Below are 20,860 nucleotides of genomic sequence, written 5' to 3'. Positions count from 1 at the left end.
TACTCCTCAAGTTGTGGAAGAGAAAGATGAAAGCTCAGGTTTATTTTGCATCTTCATCAAATCCTTGTTTACAGTATGATAACTGAAAACTTTTGGAGATAGAGTTTATAAAACAAACAATATTTTTACTGCAATCAATGAGTGTTTGAAAAATGTAAAGTGCATTAGTAAGCTAATATTTAACTGTGAAAATCAATTTTTTAAATGTTTGCCAAACTGATTCATATATTTTTCTTAGAATGTATCTTAAAAAATGTGCCTTCATTCATCTTGGCTATAAAACTCAGATACTGTGCAATGGGCAGAAAGAATAAATTGAGAATTCAGTGGCAAGTAACCAAAAGGAGAAAGGCCTATGAAATGTTCAGATATCTGCCAACATGTAAGAAAAATAAAGATACCTTTGCCGTATTTTGAGCAGAATTATTTACTTTATGCTCAGATGTTGTTATCCTGATAAACAAAACTCTTGAATTTTTTGTAACTGTTTTCTGTTTGTTTTTTTACTCTATATTTAAATAACTTCTATTGCTTTATTATATTTTAATAGACCCTTGTACATAGCTGGGAGGATGAACTCATCTTTACCAAACATTTATTAAGAATGCCCTCAGTGGTACCCATTATAGTACACCCTACAGGTATATTTAGTTTTGTGCAATGAAGCTTTCCTGGAAAGCACTGTGTCAGGTCATAAATTCCTTCCTCCAATCCTTTCCCACCTACTGCCAGCCAAAAACATTGCAGCCAAGTGTATCTGTCTAAGGTGCACTTCTGGTCCTGTTCTTCCCTGCTTCAAAGTCATTTACTGACTCCCCACTGCCTGTTTACCAAATGCTATGCATTATGCTTATTACTGCAAATACATACGTTTCTTTAATCTTTATAACAACTCCAGCAGGTAACACTAATATTATCTCCACATTATAGGAGAATATAAATAATTTGCCTAAAGTCACACAGCCCATAAGTAGCAGAAAGGATTCCTAAGCAAGACCAGCAGACTCAAATGACTGTATATTTAACTATCACTGCAACACTTTTTCATCATGCCAGAAACTACTCTAAATTTATCTCTCAAGATGCCTTTACATAAGTCCAATGGTCCAGCAAGAATGGTTTGTCTGCTATATAACTCATAGAACAGGACTACACTAGGTGCCTCTCAGTTAATGTTGCTAGCGTCTGTAGAATAGCCTTTGTGACTAGAAAATACCATCATGATAAAGCTTTAAAACTTCTCATTCATGTGTGAAGTTTAAGAAACTAAATGAACAAAGACAAAAGGGACAAACAAACAAACAAAAAATAGACTTAAATAACAGACAACAAACTGGTGGTTGCCAGAGGAGAGGTGGAGAAAGATATGGGTGAAACCGATAAAAAGGATTAAGAATACATTTAACATGATGAGCACTGAATAATGTATAGAATTGTTAAGCCATTATATTCTACACCTGAAACTAATATAACACTATATGTTAATTATGCTTTAATTTAGAAAGATTTTTAAAAACTCCCAAATTTCTTATTACAATGTGCCAGTTAAACATAAATGAGAAAAAAAAATTTTCTTCTCAGCTGATACTTTCATCATTTCTTGTAACATTCTTAAAGATTATCTTAGAATCATAGACCTCCCTAAAAATGGAAAAGCTGTTCTCTTGCTCCATATTATAGAGCTCCCTCAAGAAAGTTATTTTTTGGAAGATTTATTTAGCATTTTTTTTGCTTCCTGCAATGTTATGTTATACATTCAACATATTAGAGAATATTAGTAAGAAAATTAAATATTTTAGAGATTTTCCTTACAAGTTAGCCCATCACAGATTTTTATCTGAATTTATCTCTATATAAAGAAGTACAGTGTTCTTATATCAAAATGGTTCAATTAATGATTATTAATTTAGACAAATTGTGACGTGATGTCATCTATGTAATTGTTATTCATTATCATTACTTGAAGAATTCAAGTTTAGGAAAAAGTGACTCTAAACACCACAGTACATAATATTTAAATGCTGAGAGATACTCCTTTTAACAAACGATTAACGAACTGAATGCAAATGAAGGAATATGGTTGACTGAATGCAATCTGAGAAAACCACATCTGCATGTTGGGACTAAATACTATTAGCTAACATTTACCCTGTAACTACCATTGCTCAGCTTATATGAATTATTTCAACTTTAATCCTCGTAACACCTACAAGAGGTGTTACTGCAACTATTATTGAATTGCATGAATGTACCTGTCATTATCCCCATTGTATATATGAGTACAGTTAGACAGAAGGAGTTCAATAGCCTACCCAAAATGACAAAACTTCTGGGAGGTGAAATTCAAAGCCAGATAGCCCAAATGCAGAGTCTATACCCTTATCAATCATGGGGGGTTGACTGCCTTATCCTGCAGATGCTTTCAATTATATGGCTGCACCTAAAGATATCAGGCATGAAATGATGGTTTGATCTCTACTCCACTATCTAAATTTGAAGAAAGGAAAACATGTTAATCCATGAATTGGGTTTTTTTTTTTTTTTTTTTTTTTTGCAGCTGTCAGAACAAATTACCACAAACTTGGTGTCTTTAAAAAAAAGACATTTATTATCCCAATAGTTCTGAAAGCTGGAGGAAGAAGCAAAGAAGAGACTCTGCCCCTAGAACGTCCAGAGGGAGCATGGCCTTGGTGACACCTTGATTTCAGACCAGTGATACCAATTTTGGATTTGGAGCTCCCAGTGCCTACCAACTTTTCTTGGCTTGTGGCTGCATCACTTCAATCTTCAGGTCCAGCATCTTCAAACCTCTCTCTGTTCCATCTTCACATCAGCTTCTCTGTCTGTGTCAAATCTCCCTCTGCCTCTCTCTTAGCAAGGCACTTGGGACCCAGCCAGTATTCCAGGATAACCTTTGCATCTCAAGATCTTTTCCAAATAAGACAGCATTTACACTTTCCAGGTATTAGGACTTGAAACCTTTGGGACCGTGATTCAGCCTGCTCGCCTATCCATCTATAAATGTAATGCCACCTGTCAGAGAAATATGCGGCTGAGAGGCAAAATATCAAGAAATTTTTCAAGTAAAGAAGTTTGAAGAATTTTTGTCAGGTTGGTGTTCTTCAGCAGTTTTTCCCATGCCTTCTACATCTGCGTTTTTACCTCCTCTAACTAACTGGACGTGAAGCACATTACAGTAACATGCTCCTTTGGGTGGCTAAATCATCAGTGAGAGATTAACAAATGGCAATCACCTTTTCCATGATACTATGGAAGTAAAGAGTCATACTTCTAGGTAAAATTGTTCCATAAAAAAGAGCTCATTTACTGCCGTTTTCAACAATATGGATGGACTCGAGGCCATTATCACATTTCATTAGTGATATAAGTCAGACAGAGAAAGACAAATAGAGGATGATCTCACTTACAGGTGAGCAGAATCTAAAGAGCAAAACAACACGAAACAAAATAAACAAGCTCTTGGATACAGAGAACAGATTGGTGGTCACTAGAGATGGAGAGTGTAGGGTTGGGCAAAACACAGGCTAAAGGAGTCAAAAGGCACAAACAAACTTACAGTCATGTAAAATAAAGTAAGTAAGTCACGAGGATGTAATATATAGCACAGAGACTATGGTTAATAATAGTGCACTACATAAGTAAAAACTGATAACAGAATAGATCTTTGAAGTTCTCATGACAAGAAAAAATTTTTTTTACTACTACACAATGTTGATGGATGTTGAGTAGACTCATTATGGTGATCATTTCATAATATATACAAATATTACATAATTATGCTGTACACCTAAAATTAATATATGTCAATTTTACTTCAATTTTTCTACTTATCAAAAAAAAGACATTCAAAAGATGAACAATAAAAATGTCAACATGTTTGGCTAGAAAAAAAGGCCATTTAGTACATGATTTCCTAGTCTGTCTATGCAGGTTACAGGGGCAGTGGCCTTGTCAGTATAATAAGTTTGGCATTTAGATATAGTGACCACATGGTGAAAGGAAACAAAACTCAGGATCTTGACAGATATGGAGTTGGAATATATTAAGTCTGGGTTCCAAGCATACCACATCTTAACTGAAGAAGTAACCTAGACAAGAAATTACCTAGTAACACAGGAGTATAACAAAGAAACCTAATTCTAATGATCCTAATCACAAACTTGCAATTTAAAGGATGTTGGAATTAAATTCATGTGAATAGCATGGCATGGGAGTTCCAACACAGGCTTCTGATATCTCTGGGACATATGACTGAAACAAAACCAGCCCATATCATAGAATATACACGCTCAGGATAACCACACACACACACACACACACACACACACACACACACACAGTCTCATTGAAGATAAGGAAGATAAACTAACAAAACACAATAGGAAACACAAATTAATGAAAAATAATTAGCAGATGCAATGGACGGTAGGATTAGACTCTAAGAACTGCAGAAAATTAAACAGTATGATAGAGATTCCATAAAATGAAAAACCTTAAAGTAATTAAAGCATGAAGAGTAAACATTTTATGATTTCATATAAAACAACAAATGTATTTTAGAAGGAATGAAATAGAATTGTTCTGTTTTTCAAACACTGAAACATGCAGTTATTTTAATTAAAAAAATATGATGGTCAATTGGTTCAGCAGCCAGTTAGAAGCAGCTAAAGTGAAATTAGTTACCTGGAAAATAAATATGTGAAAATGACCTGGAATGAACAGAGATAACAAAGAAATTTTAAAAAGAGAGAATAGTGAAGTTGAAAGGCCTAGAGAATAAAATTATGAGTTCCAGCATTTCTTTAATATAAGTTTCAGCATAAAAGAATAAAGAAAATGGAAAGAAGCATATAAAAGTAATAATGAATGAAAGCATTGAATTTTTAACTGTAACTCCAAAAGCAAAGGGAACAAAAGCAAAAATAAACAAGTGTGGGACTACATCACTAAAAAACATCTGCACAACAGAGGAAACCATCAACAAAACAAGAAGGCAACCTACTGAATGAAAGAAAATATTTACATATCATGTATCTGAAGGGGTTAGTGACCAAAATATACAAAGAGCTCAAGTCAATAGTTGTAATAATAATAACCATTATCATCTGATTAAAAATGGGCAGAAGATCTAAATAGACATTTTTCCAAAGAAGACATACAGATGACCAACAGGTACATGATAGGATGATCAACATCACTAATTATTAGGGAAATGCAAATCAAAGACACAATGATACATCACCTCACACCTGTTAGATTGGCCATTATCAAAAAGACAAGAAATAACAAGTGCTAAAGAGGATCCAGAGAAAAAGGGACCTTCATACACTGTTAATGGAAATGTAAATTGGTGCAGTTACTATGGAAAATAGTATGGAGGTTCCTCAAATGCTACTTAGCCATGAAAAAGAAGAAAATCTTGCCATTTGTGACATGAATGGACCTTGAGGGTATTATGCTAAGTGAAATAAGTCAGAGAAAGACAAATACTGTATGATTTCACTTATATTCACTTAGTGGCTGTTAGAGAGGAAGGAGGTGAGGGTGGACAAAATGTGAGAAAGGGGTCAATTATACGGTGACAGATGGTAACGACTTATTGTGGCAATTGCTCTGCAATATATACAAATATAAAATTATTCTGTTTTGCACCTGAAACTATTACAATGTTATATACAATTTTACCTCAGTTAAAAAAAAAAGGTAAGTCAAAGAAAGTGAAAGAAATAAAAATATAAGACATAAACAAACTATGAAATGAAAAGAAAAGAAATAGAGAAGTTAAAATCTGTGACCAGTTCTTTGAGGAAAAACCCTATATTGACCTGGAAGAAGGTATCTGCAATTCATATCAATAATAATAAATTAGTATCTGAAATATATTCTAAATATACTGCAAATCAATAAGAAAATGAACAAAAGATATGTGCAGACAACTCACAAAGGAGAAATCTAGAGCAACTAAATAAAATACCCACTTGACCAAAAAAAAAAAAAAATAGAAGAAGAAAAATTTGTTTGAGCCTCATTTATAATTTAAAAAGAAATTCTAAAAATGAGAGAATCAAAATGCCACATGTAGCAAAGAGATCCCGGAAGATGGAGCTAAAAAAAGTAACCATTGGATTTGAGAATCTAGAAGTCAAGGGTGATCTTTATTAGAGCATCAATGAGAGTAAAATCGATTTGCAATGTATTGAGAAACAAATGTGAAGAAAGGAAATGGAGACAGAGTAACGACTTTCTTAAAAAGCTTACATGATCCAGGAAGAGAACAGATATAGTAATATCTGAAGTTAAGACACCTGCTCAAAGTAGGCCAATATATTAAGTTTTTCACTTGATTGTTTTATTGTGGCTGGACTGTGAGCTTATTATTAAGCTGAGAAGTAGCCATAAGAAAGGGAAAAGTCCTCAAAGTAAGAGAAAATAAATGATAGAGCAATGCTCTGGAGAAAGCAATCAATTGCACCAATGCAAAGTTTAGCCTTAAGCAAAGAGTAGTAAGAATGCCTTAATTTTTAAATTAGTGTGTATAGGGGATGAGCATGCATGAGGTTGAGGATATTCGGTAATATAAGAGAGTAAAGAAAGAGGAAGTGAGTCTAACATTAGGTGAAGTAGAAATGATTTAGATATGACATTGTAGAGATCTAAGCGGTTGTCAGCCCATAACCATATTTTATTCATGAAAAAAATATATTATACAAAGCTGAATTATACATAGGCCATCATGCCCTTAAGGAGCTCAGTCTACCAGGAAAAGTGAGACTTGTTCACATATAATCAAGATAACTAAAATGCCGTTCATCCCTCCTTTCTCAATATATACATATTATTTTGTTCTTTTCTCTTTCATTTTATGAGATCACATAGCATTTTGTGTTCCTCTTTCTTCCCAATTCTCTAAAGGGATACATGAAAGTGGAAATGTTTACCATAGTGCCAACATTAAGTTCAGACTCCTTTCCACAGCTTTGCACTGTGATCTCTACAGAAGCTCATCCAGAGCTCTGGAATGATTTGCACTAAATGCATGAAAGAGATGAGGAATAGGAGAAGTCATTAAAATTATTCTGTTTCTTCTCCTCCCAGATCCAAACAAATTTCACTTTTAGGAAAATCATTGTCCACACTTCCTAATGTGAAGCTTACTTTTGTCACACAAAGTATTTTAAAGACAGACAAAATCAATCTTATTGACCATTTCTCAAAACCCTGTCCTTGAATATTAAAAGTTGTATTTCAGGAAAGTAGAAGTTTCAAATTTATATTCTTCAACTTCATTTAAGATCACTGATGCTGATTAAAATTTTCATCTTTTAGATATATTTGAAAATATTCTACCAAACAAGAAAAGGCCATTAACATTCAGTTTAAATGCAATTTATACTAGCCTTTGGTTTTCAGCATAAATGTAGAGACAAATGAAATTATTACCATTATGAAAATAATGTGCATTTTTTGAGACAGCAATGTTTTTTCCATGCATGTTGCTAAAGAAGGCAAATTTATCATGTCCTTTAATTTCTCAGAATCAAAATCATTTGCTCAAACTCCAAAGAAATTGTAATATATCTAAAGTTAATTACAACTTTCTTTTCAATATTTAATTATGTTTTCTTGTAAAGAATAAGCATCATTCAATTAACTTCATTTTATGAATATTACATAGAATCTTACAATGATTCTATGGCATATTACGTAGAATCATTGAAGCAGAAGAAAATGTAAAAAAAAAAAAAAAGGAGAAATAATACTCAGAGCATGCAGTCCTCAGACACGTCAGGCCATTTGCTCCTTTTTACTTTTAAAAATCTCTCCAACATTTCATTAGCATTCTTCTTTTTAAGCACTGCAGAAAATACAGACTGTATGTCTGATACACTATTTCTAGACTATGCAGTAACAAACTGTATAAATTCACTTGGCTACTCAGAGTGACAACTTGAGTTTCCTTAATATATAGTTACTTTCTCTGAAATTAAACAATTAATAAGCCAGCAGCTATGTGAATCATAAATTATTCATACTTAGTCTACCAATGAACATTAATCAATTATAAAGAGACACAGAAATTAAGACCAAGAGAAAGAGTCAACCATAGCCTTTTAATATTGAGACTCTGTTAACCCAGTCTCTTTAAACATATTTGATTTGTATAATAACATCAATATGCACAGCTATGCTTGCTGCTCAACTTTCCAACAAAATAACCAATTTATGAGTATACATATGCTGTCAACCAGTAACAAGAAATACTCATCACAATTATGTAGTCTTTGACTAAAAGGGCTTATTAGAGTTCTTTCAAATTATTGTACCTCATCAAATATTTAGTATTAACTCTCCTGGCTTCCCAAAGAATTTGAAGCACACTGAGAAACATCTTTAGAATTCTTTCATAGTTTGAATACCATAATTTTATACCAATATATATATAATTATAACAATCACAAAAGCAAAACTTCCACCTAGACAATGGCCCCAGTCAGTCAGTTGTGACGCATTACATCCTTAACAGACACAGGTTCAGCAGCAAACTTATGACTTACAATTACCTAATGAGAAGTTGCAACAGGCTTATTCCCAACGCATATGATTTCCAGATTATGCAAGTACCCATTCTGATTAATTTATTTAAAATCAGTCAAGGAAAGAGCTATCGTTCCTAGTGTTCATTTTTACAAAGAGTCAAGCAATAAAATAATGAAGAGTATATAGATGGCAAATAGGGATTTAAGTGGAGAAATGGAATTAATAAGAATAAAAAATTAGAATCGCCATTTGGTTATAACTAGCAATCAAGTGTTAATGCAAAATATTACCTGGAAATAGGCTTCAAACTATTCTTTGGTTGATGTTCTGTAGACATGATGTGTTTGCTTCTCACCAAAGACAGGAAAAGACCATTGACAGGTATCACTGGATGTATTATTTCACTATTTCTTGGAAGCTAGAGGAAATAGAGAAGCTAGGTTTACAATATGGGAAATTGAGAACATCTGAGTCTTTAGTTTTTTAAAAATTTTCTGTGTCCTTGAGCATTCATAAAGACATGGCAAATTTTTTCCAGACTTGATGAGATGGTCAGCTCAGGGTGGGGGCGGGAGCAGAACCAGGATAGCTTTACCAGTATTCTGAAAAGGTCATTGGTCGTAGTTCTCATTCAGCAAGTGTAACATTGTAAAACCCTGAAAACTCACATGCTCACCTTGAAAAATCATTAACTACCTGTTAGTCCTTTCTTTCAAAATCAATCAACAGATATATAGAGTGCATAATAAACACTAACACTATGCTAAGTGTTATGAGATATACATAATATCAGATGCAATTGCTAAAATGTAAATTAATTTATATTGGTACAAGATAAAAACACCCTACAAAAGGATAAGTTATATGCAATAAGATGATATAGATAAAAGTCCTACCAAAGTACAGACAAGGTAGATTTCTTCAATGACTACCGGCATGGTTACTTTGTTAGAAATGCAGATTCTCAGACACCACACCAGACCTACTGAATCAGAATCTGCATTTTAGCAGATGCCCAGATCTTGTGATATATATGCACATTCAAGTTTGAGAAGCCCATCTTAGATGTTTTCATAAGCAAAATGATACTTAAAACAATTGTTAAACTAATGAGTCGGCCAAGAAAGAGAAAGAAAAACAGTCCAGGAAATTTCAGGCAAGTGGTCAGAAGAGAACAAAAGCATAGCATGAGAGGGCCTGAAACATGTTCCAGGAAGATTTTAGTTTGCCAAATTTGCTAGGGCAAAAGATTTTATTTAGAGATTGCCAAAAGGTAAGTCTTAAAATGTAGAATGGGTCTGGTAAGAGATGGTCTGAAAGTTAGATTGAGAGAAATGCTTAGTATTTTTAGACAGACCAGTGCTTTTGGAATAAAAGTGATTCATACTGTTCAGATTCCACCCTTCAGATATGAAGAATTCACTCTGTTAGCTGCCTTGAGTATTGGCTGCTGGTGCCTCAAAGTTGAGACCTCCCCTGAGAATTGCCCTCGGCCAAAGGGGGTTGCTTCACCCAAGTTTACACCCTCTTCCTGGAGGCAGCTTACATCCAGTACTGGCTGATGTAGGGGAACAAAACCTTGGCCTCATGGCCTCAATCGGAAGCCACATTATTGAAAGACTGTCTCAAAGTTAAAGTTCCCTGTGGAGTGAGATGAGTTATCTCATACAAATGCATCTCATTATGGTAACTCTCTCTGCTCAGTCCTGCTTTTCTCATTCTCTCACAGATGTTGTTCCCAAGAGAGCTTCTCAATAAATCTCCCGCACACAATTCTCCATATCAAAAAACAAAACAAAACAAAAAAACCAAAAAAAACCAAACTGATCACTTTCCTCGAAACTGTATATCAATAAAAAATGTATAATTAGTTCTATATAATTTTATTCTGATATTATCCTTTGGTTACTTTTTTAATGTGCTGTAACAATCCACCTAAAATGTATATTTCTTAAAGGCAGGAAATGTGCTGTATTCCTTTAAAAAAATATTTCACTAAGACAGGGGTGCCTGGGTGCCTTAGTTGGTTAAGCATTGGACTTTGGCTCAGGTCATCATCTAACATTTCACGAGTTCAAGCCTCACATCAGGCTGTCTGGTGTCAGCAAACAGCCGGCCCCGGATCCTCTGTCTCCCTCTCTCTCGCTGCCACTACCCACCTGGCAATCTCTCTCTTACAGAAATAAATAAAACATTAAAAAATTGTAGAAAAATAAGTAAATAATTTCACTACGATGAACACAGGTGTGGGTACATAATAAGTATTTAATTCTCATTTGATGAATTAAAAAACACTTCTTTTGGGTTCTTTTATGTTAAAATTTCTGTGATATGTCTAAGATAAGCAAATGAATAATTTCAGAAAAGCATTTCTGAACTGAGAAGTACCTACTTCCAAGACTGATTTCAGCCCTGCACATCAACCACATTGGCTCTTCTGTGTATCCCTGTTACAGCACTTGGAACATGATAGGTACTTAGTAAATACCGGTTACCTTATGAATAAATGAGTAACATTTATACAGTGCATTGCAGTCTACCTAAGTGTCTTTATTTAACCTTCCTGGAAACTTCCAGGTAATAGCCTCAGTTACAACACGAAGCTAAACATACACAGAAACATCTAAGTTTTAAAAAACATAGATTTCCAGGCTCACCTCAGACTTTCTGAATATTAGAGCCTCTATGGGCTTTCATTACTTATCAGACTTAAATGTGTATTAATTCCTAACAAGTTCCTAAGTGATGGTGATTGTCTGTGTCTCACACAACTAGGTCAATGTCACACGTTAGACCAGTAATGCTATATTGTTTCAGAACTCCTCAGGAGATTTTGAGGTGTGGTTACTCAGATTTTTTTTTTTTTTTTTCAAGTCATGCTCAGGCTCTTCTCCTGGAGATTCTGTTTTAATTGGTCCAGGATGGAGTTTGGGTACTGACATTGTCTCCTCATATGCAGCCAAGGTTGAGAACCACAGCTGTAGTTTTTGCTCAAGAGTCATTATCATTGAGGATCGGGTAGAAGCAGGACTACACCTGAGTCTCAACCCAGTGTGCAGGCTTTTTATGTACCCCATACTATCTCCCTGAACATAGATAAAATGTCTGAATTTCCCCACTCACTATCCAAGTTAGGTTTGTTGATTCTGAACTATATTTTATATATCAAGATGGAATAGAGACCCAAGATAATAACCACTATTACATAAGTTTCTAAAAATCACAAAGTAAAGGACAGATATGTGATCAGAAAATGAAAGTGGGTAAACATGACTGAATTATCCTCAGAATTCATTAATAAACTCTTTGAATATTTAGTAAATCTAGGGGTTCCAGAAAGTAGTCCTATAAATTACCTGAACAATCATTTCCTTATCTCAGGATAGTATTTGGATGGAGAATACACATGCCTCTATGCTCTCCAATTCCCCCGCAAAATTCTTTACCATAGAAGTATTAGTAAAATAATTTCCTTTTGCTTACATTTTCACCTTTTTTGTAGGCAATCCACAAATATTTCACTGAAAAATTGTAGTCACCCATCATGGCGATTGAAAAATATCAGCACAGTTAGCCACATGTGCATGCCATCAGTTTTCCAACATAATATAGCAGGCGGTAAAGCGCAAACATTTCAGCCGAGGTCTCAGCCACTAGATGCCGCTGATGTGTCTGGAGGCCTAGGAAGTGGATTCTACAGAACTATAAAGGCTTACATCTTGGAAAATAAAATGCTGTTACTATGGTGACCAGCTGAGATTATGGATAATGAGAGTACCATGTTTTCCACTCTCTAAGGAGCTATTGTTCTCCGCCTATTGCTCTATGCTGAACATTACTGACCTTCAAAATGTATCAAAATCACTGGTACTTTCCTTTCTTTAAAAAAAGGGTATTTCATTCAGTACTTTTGCGTGAGTGAGAAGCTATACACATCAGTTATTCACACATACACGCACACACACACACACACACACACGGAAAGGAACCATTATTCAATGCATTTATTTTTCTTATTTACATAGAGAGGAGAGATCAATGGTCTTAACAGTACATGACGTCATAGTTTCTACAACTTAGGTGTTTCCAAATTCTTTACAATTGTCTGTCTACCAAGATAGAGGAACTGAAGAAACTAGCTCAATATTTATCATCTGTGTGACAGCATCAAATATCTAGCTAGAGATAATTGTAGGCGAGAACATGTTTTCAATGGAACAAGGATATATGAAATTTCCAGTTTAGTTACAGAAAATCTTGCAATACAGTTATTTTTCTTCTAAAGCTAGCAATGGGCAGGAAAATAGAGTCATGGGGAAATAGAAATCTCTTACATAAAAGAGATTGGAACAGGTATTAAAAGATAGCAAAAGGATAAATGACATTTATTATTTACTAACTAGTTGTTGGTTATTGATGAGTTTTTAATATTACTCTCCAACAAGAAATCTGTTCAGGTTAAGGTTCATGTCCACATATTTTTAGAAAAATAAATGTAAAAGAAATGTTCAGTGGGTATTGGGATTGTCTGTAAGAATATCATACCAAAAAAATTTACCCCAAAATAATTACTTGAACTTGTATAGCCCAAGGAAATCAAAATTAATTAATATATCTCGAAATTCAAGCAAGGGAAGTATTAATGACCATATTTTTCATGTCATAAGATTTTACATAATAACTAATGAGTATGAAAAGTAATAAATATGTTATTTTTCATAATATATGATGGATTCTCATTATCCCAGAAGACTCCACCCAAACACTCCTTTCAAACACTATTGCGAAGCTGCTTAAACCCTCAGTGAATTTGACATGCCATCTCCTTAGGCCTAGTCTCCAATGGCATTAAATGATTCATAGCAACAAAACTTGGTATGTAGTTCTTAACAGTGGCTGCACCCTTTAAAAACAAATAGAAGATAGAATTGGCAAGAAATATCTAGAAATAAATGTCAAGGGACATTGTTAGAATACTAACCTGGTATTTGGGTCATAGTTTCCTAAAATACAGGAAATTCTGAAAGCACAAGTTTGTGGCCACCCATATGCAGCTGTCACTTCCATGAAAAGGTAATAAAGATATTCCAGGCACTAAAAACAATGGCATGCTATACCCCACGATGTATTTTACTCTATTAGTTTCCTACGGCTTCCGTAATGAAGCACCATAAACTAGATGCCTTAAAACAACAGACATCTATTGTTTCCCAGTCCTGGAGGCTAAAAGTCCAAGATCAAGGTGTCAGCAAAGCCATGCATGCGCTCTCTCTCTGAAACCTGCAAGGGAAACTTAACTTGCCACATGCTAGCTTCTGGTGGTTTGCCAGCAATCTTTGGCATTCCTTGGCTTTCAGCTGCAATCTCTGCCTTTATTGTCATATGGCATTCTCCCTGTGTGTCTCTGCCTTCACATCACCCTCTTTTTATAAGGACACCAGTCATACGGATTAGGAGCCCTCCCTACTCCAGTATAGCCTCATTTTAACTAATTACATCTGCAATGACCCTCTTTCCAAATAAGGCCACATTCTGAGCTACTGGGGGTTAGGACCAGTATGTGTGGGGAGGGAAGACACGATTCAACCCATAATGCTCGCCCAATTCTAGATAGTATTTGGTATAGCATCAGACCTTATAAATTACTACCATTCTATCTCTTGACCTACAACTGCTTTTTAGGAGATCAAGAGATTTACTACCAGCTTTTTGATGCCATACTCAAGCATTAAAAATGGACTCTAATAACTGCAAAGCAAGACGGACTAGAGACCCAAGGAATATAAAGGATTAACTACAGTCTCTTCTGACTTCTTCCAGTGATCAGGCAGAAATGTATATAAATCATATAGTCTTAAAAAAACATACTGAATTTTTTTCCAGTTGTCACTGGCAAGTAAATAATTACCTATACAGATGGACATGAATGACATTGACAATTATTTTGAGGAAATGTTTAATTCTAATAATAATTATTACAGCTTCATATTTTGCTAAAGAATATATAATTTATACCACTCATTCTTTTGTATTTCATGTAGTTATGTAAATAAGGAAGTGAAAAAACACTGTAGTTTCATAAATCTGTGAACTAACCTTAAATGCCTTCTGTGCTTCAATCTGCCCAACCAAGGATATTCTAGTTAAATTTAAGCAATGTAATTTTTTTTTCAGATTTCATCATGTATTCCCATCAAATTCTCTTCTAACACTATACCAAAAGAGGAAACACAAATGACTTCCAAAGTTTTAAAAAATTAAAAATGTGCTCAATGACCCATTGATTCTTTCTTCCTCATCCATGAGGATCTACCACATTCCAGGTATAGTGGTTGGTCCTGGATTTAAATGGCCCCCGGGATTGGCAATGGAACTAAGCTGTGGTGGTACAGTCACTGAGTCCTGACTAAATTATCCAACTTGCCCAAATACTTATTGAATATACAGTAAGCCCCTTATATTAGAATTTAAAGAGGAATGCAGAGGGGACTGCAAAATACATATTTTGTAAATTACATTCTGATTGGGTTTCCCAACAGTGATGCTAATGTAATTTACTCTTAGATTTCAAGGGAAGCTTTGGATTGCTTCTGCAAGTGTTCATTTGAAAAAACAAATATGCAGCCACATTTTCAACAGCCTAATGGCAATCGCCTGTACGTCCTGCCAATACCACAAACTAAACATTTTCAACACTGAACCTATCATCTCGTCCTCTAACTACACTTATTTGTATGCTACTGATTTGTCTTGTTGACACCATCACCTTCCCATCCTGCAGGCTCAAAATCGATCTATTCTTTTCTTTCTTTTTTTTTTTTTTAATGGTCCCTCGATGGGGTCTCTCATTCACTTTTTCATTTTAACTCCACAATATTTTGCTATTCTGTCTTCTTTATTTCCACAAACACAACTCTCTTTACCTCTCTTAGAATGGTAGCTTTCTAAATGGTCTCTCGACTTCCTTTTCCAGCATATTTATCTCATTGAAGCACAAATCTGATCATGATATCCTCTTAAATAAAAACTTTTTTCCTTCCTATTGGCCCATGGAATAAAGGCCAAAGCCCTTTGTCTACTATTCAGTCTTCGGTAATCAGTCTCCTATCTCTGTTCCTATATTCCTTAAAATATAAAAGAGGTATTTTATTCTTTGTCATTTTTGATATTAGAGAATGTAAAAAAAAAAATAAGGATTTTCACTGAAATAAATCTTTAAGAGTTCTACTAAAGATGGCAAATAAATGTACTTTGATACTTGCATTATGCCCCAGATACATAATAGTGATTTATAAAATATAAAAAGAGAAAGCCAAAAATTCATGCAGGATCAAGACCAAGATAGACATGCCTATAAACCAGAGTCCTAACAGGAATCAGGACAGAAGCCCATGGCAGTTGGGCTCCCGGACTGAGCAGACAGAGTAGCAACTTCTGTTCAGGCTATCTGCTCAGGCAATAGTCCAGAAGGGAATGGGAAGCTCAGAAACAAAGCCATGCATATAGAGGAACTCAATATATGATGTGGTGACCACACATGCCAGTTTGGTCAGGAATGACTAACATCTATTGTCCCGGTGTTTGTTCTGGTTTAGAAACTATTGTGTTTGTTCATTTCATGTTTTTCAATGATTTCCAATAGTTGCATTAAATTAAAGAAAATATCTCTTGTACTTCCAGAAACTTCCATGGTCTGTCCGGTGTTGTGTGAGATGCGTTGTGCAATGAATTTAGTTAAATTAGCTTTGCCAGATCCTTCCAGATACAATGTAACTAATAATACACATTCTAAGAAAACATGCAGGGTATTTACTGATAAATGTGTTCTGAGAAGAGTAGCTGAAGGCTCTTTCCAGGCTCCAGGGGTGAAGAGAGAAGTATTTGACGCCGGGTGCTTTTGCAAGTCATTTACATATCAGCTGACTTTGCCTTGTCTCAGGTTTTGGCCTATAAGATATATGACACCGCCATGTCCATCAGTTGGTGGACCATGCCTTGGCCTGAAATTTGTGCAAAACTGCCAATTGATGTGGTCTTTGGATACTAAGGGAAATCATGGAATGTGCTCGTAGATATAGAGGCAAGCAGAGTAGCTGTACTGTAAACAGTAGGTGGCATGCACCAATGTCAATAATGCTGTCATTTATTGTATGGTAGAAATATATAACTTTTTATTTTTTGTAAATAAACCCTTTTGACAATGAAATAAAAAATATAAATGCTTATGCTGAATGAAAAGTTAAGTACAGAATTTATGTGTCTCAAAAGGTTGACTAGGTATGTATAATTTTCACAAAATGTTTGTGGATACATATTATTCACTATAGAGTCCTAAGGTTATCATGACTACATGAAAACCAAAATACAAAAAATGACCAAAGAACTGTTAGCATCTTGTTTTAAATGGAAAACTATTTTAAGAAAACCATGCTGAAGACTACAGTTTAACAAAGAAACCACAAGAAGTACATTTTCATACTTCCTTGTGAAGCATGACTTTTCATTTAGATCAAATAATAGTTCTTTTCAATTAAATTCACTCATTTTCAAATGCAAGATTTCTAATGCACAGCTGAAAAGGTAAGCAATAGCTGGTGATATGTTGGGCCCAGCATTAAAGTTTAATGTTTCTGTTTGTATAGGTGTTACTAATTGCTTCGAAAAAAATATAGGTCACTTCCAACATTGACTTGATTTTTTTCAACCAATTTGTGGAATAATATTACAGATGTTAGAAGCTCATTATGTTGTAGTTTAAACATATAAAATTATTATAAATGCTACTGTAAATTTAACTTAAAAGCACGAAGGTAAAATCATCTTTTTTGGTGATATCACAAATTTTGCTAGAGCACATTTATGCAGAAATGTATGGATTTTATACTTAGTTCAAAACACAGACCAATAAGAGGAACAAATAAAACCACATTTTACTCATGTTTATAACATAGTAAGTACTAAAAATTTCAATGTACGGCAAGGAAATATAGAAGAGGAAGGTCTGTAAGAAGATACATGGCCTTACTTTAAGCAAAATGGAATGATGCAAAACTCCCAGAAAATAAAATATATTTTCATCACTTTGTGAAAAGGATTCTCTAGAGCTAGGAGCTAGGAAAGAGATCATGCCCCCAACTCCCCTTTCTAAAGGCACATTCATTTTATTTAAAACATGAACAAGATAAAGGCATTATGTATATTCTCAATTTTCATTTGTAAATTATAAAATAATTATAATGCTCCTAAAAAAAACAAAAGCCAGCAAGTCGTGCCTACAAAGGAAATAAAAACTATAATTTAATATTTCAAAGTAAGCTTAAAAATAACAAATGTAGAAACTATAAACATACATAATTAGCTAGAAAACCTCAGAAATAAGATGCTTGTAAAATAGGAAGATGTAAAAATATGGGTGACAGCACTTAGGCCAGAGCTGAAAGTAAAAGAAAATATTATCTCAGAGATTAAAAAAATGAAATAAGATGAAATAATAAAATAAAATAGCAAATAAGCATGCTAAATGATTCCTTCAGAAAAGTAAAAGATAGAAAGGAGAAAAATATTCAAAAGCAAAAGAAATGAAGATATAATAATAAGGATTTGAGCTATAACTGTAAATATGGAAGGTAAGTTATGAAAATTCAATAGACATATAATGATCCCCAAAGAGAAAATCTACAGCAATAGAATAATAAAAAAAAAAAAATGCTGAAAACCGTAACTCAAGAAAAATTCCCAGAAATGAAAGACCTGAAACTACTCATCTGGAAATAGTCCTAAAAAGCCCAACACCAAGAGATATTCTCATAAAACTGAGACTTCAAAGATTTTTTTTGTGTTTCCCAGCAAAAAGATCACCTCTTAAGAGGAAAGGAAATCAGACTTTTATTAGACTTTTCAAAAGTAACACTTTTAGCTAGAAGTAAATGGAGTAACACATTTTAAATACTGAAGAAAATAAAATAGGATCTACAGATGTTATATTCAAGCCAAACCCATCTTTAAGCAGGAAAACCTCAGACATGCTGTTATGAAATACAAGGATTTGTGGGATATTGTTCTCACGAGTCCTTCCCACAGAAAACAAAGAGAATGAGCTTCAGACAACCAGAAAATCTAGAGATCATCATGAAGACTGTTGGAACCTTGGGGCCTGGTCCTACCAGTAACATGATCAGCACCTGGGAGAAGTTCAAACTTCATCATCAAACTCATGACCTCAAACCAGACCAGACTGAGCACTCCCTGGTTCCTACTTAATGAGCTTTAAAATCTTGAGCTGTGGGAATCCAATCCTTGAGCTGCTGGAAACCAACTTCTGATCAAAGTTACTCATTCAGTGCATATTATCTTTCATATTCTGTGGCTCTCATGAGAAAGTTCTGGAAACTGTGTGACTGATCTCAACTTAATTTTGGCCACAGGTCTTTGCAGAAAGGAACTGTATTATAAACACGTATGCCACTGTACTTATACCTCAAAAAATATGAAATTACTCTCTTTTTCAATATATTTCTTTTTACAGTTGCTATGACTTCCTGTTGTTATATCCTTTCTCCTTCACCCATTAAAGATGAATTTTCAAAAAGAAGAATGAAAGTGAGGAGAAGAAAGAGAAGAATGAAGATCAGAGATAGGGGTGGGAAAGCAGGAAGGGTAAGGAAGGAGATTAAGAGGGAGAGAAGGAAGAGGGAACAGAGGAGGAGAAAGAGAAAATGGGTAGGAGGCAGGACAGCAGAGAAGAGGGAGGGGTGAGAGAAAAGAAGGAGAGGGAGGAGGAAGTAGAGGAGAACAAAGAGGAGAAGGAGAGAAAGGGAGAGGATGAGGGGCAAGTGGAAGAGAAAGGAGGACAAGAAAGAAGCAGGAAGAGGAAGAGGGGGAGGAGGAGGGGCAGAAGAGCTAACTGAAGCAGGAAAACTATGAACTGCAGGAGGAACTATGCAGGACAGCGACAGGGAGGTCAACCCTGAGGGCTCTGTTGCAGTCAGACACCACAGTGTAAGTGACTGGGACAAGAATGCAGATTAGAGTGACCAGGTTACAAAGCCAAGAGCAACATCAGGGTAATTTTTGTATCCACCAGGAGGTAATGTTTATATCCACCAGGGCAATTTTTATATCCACCAATCCCATTGTGAATCTCCTGGGATCCTGTCAAGGGAACAAGAGAGACTTGCTTTAGCCATGCTTTAGCCTGTTGGGGCTCAAGAATGACGAATTTTGCAATTATGTCTGTCTCTTCACTGTTCCTTCAGGTTGATCAAGCATGCAGACCTGGGGATTACTTTAGGTTGATAACCACAGCAACAAAAATGTTGTTTGTTGAATACCTTAAAAAGCTAATCAAAGATATTAATAATGTGCCACATAAATAACTTCACGCATAGTGTCACTTAAGTTAATCCTGTTTTGGTATTGTAAGAAATATCTTTGAAGAGTGCTTGGGTGGTTCAGTCAGTTAAACATCCAACTCTTGATTTCAGCTCAGGTCATGATCCCAGAATCATGGGATTGAGCCCATGTGGGGCTCTGTGCTGAGCCTGCTTAAGATTCTCTCTCTCCTTCTCTCTCTGCCCCCCTCCCCTAATCGTGCATTCCCACTCTCTGTCTCACTAAAATATATATATTTTACTCTCTAAAATGTATATATACATATATATATATGTTTTATACATATTTATATACATATATATGTATACATACATATATATGTTTTATACATATATATATGTTTTATATATATGTGAATTAATGTTTAATTGGTACAGATGGAACTTACTCTGATAATCTCTTTGCTTGCTTACACAGTAGAGGGTACTTAAAGTTAACAAATTACATTTTAGGATGTTATGAGTCTTGTGAAATATATTTCCTTCCATGCTTCCACACCATAGGCACAATTCACATATGCTTAAATTTGCCTTTCCATGTACCAAATATGAATTAATGCACTGTTTGATGGCAAGAATTTCCTGTTTTGTGAAATGTCATTAGGTAGTCAAAATCTTTCGAAAGTTTAAGTGAAGCTATGAAAAACAAAAAAAACATTCAATTATAATAAAAATGAAAATCACTAGTAAAATAAGCACTCACAATAAGACTTACCTGTATGTATGTTTATTACCAACTAAAAGTATCATTATAAACATAACTAATATATGGGGCACCTGGGTGGCTCAGTTGGTTAAGCATCTGACTCTTGGTTTCAGCTCAGGTCATGATCTCGAGGTTTCGTGTGTTCAGGACCCATGTCAGGCTCTGTGCCGGCAGCACAGAACCTGCTTGGGATTCTCTCTCTCTC

At 34.8% G+C, this 20,860-nt stretch overlaps 1 long non-coding RNA gene across 1 annotated transcript in view; it reads right to left on the bottom strand.

Annotated features, from left to right (window-relative positions):
- The window catches only part of LOC102954366, a 151,497-nt gene that overhangs the window by 53,547 nt on the left and 77,090 nt on the right, over window positions 1–20,860 (bottom strand). Inside the window, exon 2 of the long non-coding RNA XR_444779.3 lies at window positions 8,850–8,977. This is a non-coding gene — a long non-coding RNA (uncharacterized LOC102954366). The remainder of the gene's footprint in view (window positions 1–8,849; window positions 8,978–20,860) is intronic.

This window comes from Panthera tigris, chromosome F2, assembly GCF_018350195.1.
Source record: "Panthera tigris isolate Pti1 chromosome F2, P.tigris_Pti1_mat1.1, whole genome shotgun sequence".
NCBI lineage: Eukaryota > Metazoa > Chordata > Mammalia > Carnivora > Felidae > Panthera > Panthera tigris.
The sequence above is the reverse complement of the archived record's forward strand: the minus strand, read 5'-3'. Positions and strand labels throughout refer to the sequence as shown.